The following is a 5,574-nucleotide window of genomic DNA, read 5'->3' on the forward strand; positions in this document are numbered from 1 at the left end:
AGAAATAGTCAGAGTGTCATACAGTTGGCGAAGGAACCCGGTCTATCATTTAAAGAGAAAACACAGAAGACGATACCATTTCACTTGCAGGTTAGTGAAAGATGGTGATGTGTTTGGAGAAGATAGAGGGTGCAAAGAATCCAGCAAACATGTTGACAAAATGTGTTGATGTTGGAATATTGAGGTTGTGCAAAGCCTCAATTGATATGGTGCCATGAAGACCATGACGATGCTCATGGTCGTTTGAGAATGAAATTCTTGGTTGACTTGATCAGTCTCCAAGTGGGAGAATTGTTAGGTTATGGAGCCTGCGGCTTATTTATAGCTTGGTCAACGGTTATATCCGGTAAAGCTATATTTGGTAAAGCTATATATGGTAAATAGCTATATATAGTAGATGGTTAAATCGGGTAAAGCTATATATAGTAGATGGTTAAATCTGGTAAAGCTATATATAGTAAACTGAACTATATATATATTCCGTCCGGTAGAGCTTTGAAAAGTACTTTCTATTCTCTGTAATTCTCTCTTACTGTACATACGTGAAGTCATCAATAAAAAAATTCTTTTAGCTAGAGTTCTCCTTGCACTTTTCTCTACCCTGTTCTTTGTGTTCATTTAGATCAAGCGTGTGCGTTGTTGTGCGATCCTAACAGTTTAAGCATCCAGTCATTCTCATAATCAATATGGTCTCTCATCGTCGCCATGAGTGCTAGCTCGTCTTCTTCTATAGCATATAGTACCTCTGCATTAAATTCCTCCTCTATCCCAGGTTGGAGGATGCCACATTACTTTCCACAAATTTTGTTTTGGATCAACAATCTCTGAACATGTGGCCCTTCTTCCCGCAATTGTAACAAATACCTTCAAATCCCTTTCCTTGAGAACTCTGGTCATTCTTCAGAGCTCTCTCAGGTTGTGCAGTTCCTTAATGACTTTTTCTTTTGTCACCATTTTTTTATCCACATTTGGTAGACGGTTTATTATTACTTTGACTTTCACATGTGTAGAGTGCTTCTTCTTCACCCTTCAATGTGATGTCTCCCATTTGTTTAGCCCTGTCTTTTTGGCTGCCTAACACATCTTCAAACTCTACTGATGGCTGAGTGGGTCATCCTTGTACAACAATAATGAAGCTTCTATATTCTAGTCGTAATCCGAGGATAATGATCCTCTTCATTCAATCTTCTCTAATTGCAGACTTTGGGTTTAGTTTAGTAATCTCTCGGTAGATCGACTTGACTTTGTGGAAATACTGAGCAATCGCCATGTCACGTTGTGAAATTGATAATAGCTCGTTCTCATCCTAAATATGCTCTAACATGTCCCTTCGATTGTAGTTTTCAAGGAAAACATTGCTTTGCCTGGTTTGATTCTCCATTTGCGCAAGGCGCCGTTAGGATCCTCTTGTGGCGGCGTAGTTTCACTCCCGTCAACGACCTTAAATAAATCATGAATGTTGCCCACGTGTTGTAGTTGTTGTTGAGTTTCTTGATTCCTCTAACAATTTGGAAATCGCCCATTGTGTTGGCAATATCTTACTAATACCAAACAAGCTCTTTCGACACAAGACTTAAGAGTCACAGACTGCTACCATCCTTCCTAAAAAATAAATATATAATTAGCTCCTACCATCCTTCCCCATTATTTTTTTTTTATTGAATATGTATTATAAGCATAGGTACATTCAATGAAGGCCACTTATATAACCTAACACTTGAATTAAAATTGGGATGAAAATTTGGGTGGATGAGTTAGTCATATTGGTGTCATTCAACAACCTAGCATAGATGGTGTTATAAGTGTTTTAGGATGCATCCCAAAATAATACTTAGATTATATCCCTAGTGTAATGGAAGGAGTATGTGGTGCAGGAGGAGGATAGTCGGATGTTCTTCGGCTCGGCCCAGACGGAGGAATGGGTACACCTTTCGGTAACATTCCAAAGTTGATTTTAATCCAACGAACTTGCGGTGGAGGAGGTGGATAGTCTAACGTCCTTTAACACGGCCCAGACGGAGGAATGAGTACACCGTTTGGTAACATTAAAAAATTGATCTTAGATTGTTTGTTTAAAATGTGTGATGATTCGCGCGGTGGAGGAGGTGGATAGTCTGACGTCCTTTGACTCAGCCCAGATGGAGGAACTGGTACACCTTTTGGTAACATTCCAAGATATCTTGAATAGTCGTCAATGAACGTCACCATATACTGCATTCCACTGATCGATGCTTGTTTGACTAGACCGAACTAATCAGAGTGTATTAACTCTAATGGTTTCTTTGCTTTGAATTTTGGCTCTTTGTAGGGTAATTGATGAGTTTTACCATATTCACATCCAGCACAAACAACGTCTGTTTTGACTTCAAGTTGAGCTAGACCTTTGAGCATGAATTTCTCCATAATCAGCTTCAACTTGTGGTAGCCAACATGTTCCAATCTTTCATGTCATAGATCTATTGTCTCATTCTTCCGGGTGTTGTCAACATAGGCAGACTCTGCAGATAGGACGTAAACGGACTCCACTCTTCACCCTTCTATTGTCAGCTTTTCTATTATCTTAACATCTTTATAGACTTTCACATCTTCTGGCCCAAACAAGACGTAGTTTCCTGATGTTGTTAGTTGTGACACTGACAATAGGTTTCTCTTTATACCAGGTACATGATAAACACTATGTAACACTGTATTAGATTTATTACCGGCATGATTGTCGTATTTCCGATTTGAGCAATTGACGACTGTGTGTTATTTGTTGTGCTTTCCTTACGACTTTCTTTGTACTCTTTCTTGTCTTGCAATTTTTTCTGATCGCTAGTCATATGGTTTGAGCATCCTGAATCAACGATCTAGTCATTCTCATAATCAATATGATCTCCCATCGTCACCAACGATCATAAACAAATTGGTTTCGAGAATTCTCTAGAGATGTAGTTTTATTCTCCAGAGAAAGTGGGAGAGATTGTGTGTCTTTGGCTCAACCCGAGGGTCCTATTTATATGTTCTCTTGGAGAATATTTGCCAAATAATATATTTGCCTTTTTATATATATATGGATATAATACCCTATACAAATCATATTTAGATATTATGATATATCCTAATATATATTTAATTAATTTGAATCTCATTCAAATTTTAAATATATTTTTATTTAATATATCAAAATACAGATTTAATATTTAATTGTATCAAATACAGTAAATATGTTTTTCCTTTAATATATCTAATATATTAAATACTAATTTGACCTTTCGAATTAATATATTTTTCTCCATTTATATTTAACATATCTAACATATTAAATATTAATTTGAACCCTTTCAATTAAATTTATTTTCTCTATTTATTTAATATATCTAATATATCTAATATTAATTTGACATTTCAAATTAAATTTATTTTCTCTTTTAAATTTAATATATATGTTATATTAAATATGAATTTGAATCCTTCCAATTTTCTTTCAAATAAATTGAACCTTTTAGCATTACTATGAGCTAGCAAGAGGACCTTGTGGACCTTCAGATAATACGCTCCAATGATACAAAATTAATTAATTAAACTATTTAATTAATCAATTTCCATTCATTAACTATAGATCACTTCACTATAGACCTAGAGTTGCACTCTTATGCACTGTAGGACATATAGTACCTCTACATCAAATTCCTTCTCCATCTCCATGTTGGAGGATGCCACATTACTTTCGACAGATTTTTTCTTGGACTAACAATCTCTGAACATGTGGCCCTAGTTCCCGCAATTGTAAAAAATACCTTCAAATCTCTTTCGAACTATTGTTGTCATTCTTCTGAGCTCTCTTAGATTGTGCAGTTCCTTGATGACTTCTTCTTTTGTCACTGTTTTTGTATCTGTGTTTTAGTCGACGACTTATATTGTTTTGACTTTCACTTATGTAGAGTGCTTCTTCTTCACCCTTCAATGTGATGTCTCCCATTTGTTTAGTCATGAGCTGGCTAACAAATTTTCAAACTTTACAAGCGATGGTTGAGTGGATCATCCTGGAACAGCAATAATGAAGCATCTATATTCTAACCGCAATCCACGGATAATGATCCTCTTCATTCGATCTTCTCCAATTGCAGACTTTGGGTCTAGTTCAGTAATCTTTCGGCAGATCGAGTTGACTTTGTGGAAATACTGAACAATCTTCATGTCATGTTGTGAAATTGATAATAGCTCGTTCTCCAGCAGTTGTAGCCTCATATTGTTCTTCTGTGCGAACAACATCACGAATGTGTTACATGCTTCTTTCGGCGTCTTGTAATCCCAAATATTCTCTAACATCTCTTCTTCGATTGTTGTCTTCAAGGAAAACATTGCTCTGCCTGCTTTGATTCTCCATTTATGCAAGGCACCGTTAGGATCCTCCTTTGGCAGCGTAGTTTCATTTCTACCAACGATCTCCCATAGATCACATGTCCTTGTAAATAGGACATCATGCATGTTGCCCACGTGTTTTAGTTGTTGCTGTTGAGTTTCTTGATTCCGCCAACGATTTGGAAATCGCTCATCGTGATGGCAATACCTCAGGAATACTAAACAATCTTTTTCAACACTAGACTTGTAAAGTCACAGACTGCTCACGATACAAAATAAACTCACTCACTAATAATCTCAAGAAATCGTTTCTGATGTGGAAGTTAAGACAGAGCTGCAACCCTAGAGCATATTAAGAATTTCAAGAGATCAGACAACCTACACTAACCTCGCTCTGATAACAGATTATTGAACACAGTTCTCTGTGAGAACACTCGCACTCTTTATTAACACAAATCGAGAAGAGATTACAAGACATCTTATAGAATACTACTACTTTATATTTCTTGGGATGAAAACTTAGGTAGGATGGAGGGGTATTTATAATAGACGTCAGACAATTTATTCCAAAAATCTCTCAACCTTTAGTGTGTCATGTGTATACGAGGTAGATTATGCTATGAGGAACTCATACATATTAGTGTGTCGTGCATCGGGATACTTACATTACGACTTATGATTTTCGATATTTATGTGCGTCATGATGTTATGCAGACCCTTTCTCACTGTGGTGTTCAACATGAGCTCGTTAGCGAGTGCTAGTCTGTCGAGCCAGATCCAGGGGGTGTGCGAGCCCACCGGGTGGGTCCATGCTCACATACATGGGTCATGCGCAGAGAAGTATTACACATCCAATCTTGCCCGGAATAAAAAACTGTCTAAGTCCATGTTGTGATATGTGAAAAGGATAGTTCCCCCCATGGCACAACACGTGCAGGGCCACAACANGTAGGCAACAACACATACGTTGTCCATGCATCAAACCATTCATCCAATCAAGCTAGTTGTTTCTTGATTCCGCCAACGATTTGGAAATCGCTCATCGTGTTTGCAATACCTCAGGCAATACCTCAGGAATGCAAAGTCACAAAATAAACTCACTCACTAATAATCTCAAGAAATCGTTTCTGATGTGGAAGTTAAGACAGAGCTGCAACCCTAGAGCATATTAAGAATTTCAAGAGATCAGACAACCTACACTAACCTCGCTCTGATAACAGATTATTGAAC

This window comes from Cucurbita pepo, chromosome LG10 (genome assembly GCF_002806865.2).
Source record: "Cucurbita pepo subsp. pepo cultivar mu-cu-16 chromosome LG10, ASM280686v2, whole genome shotgun sequence".
Lineage (NCBI taxonomy): Eukaryota > Viridiplantae > Streptophyta > Magnoliopsida > Cucurbitales > Cucurbitaceae > Cucurbita > Cucurbita pepo.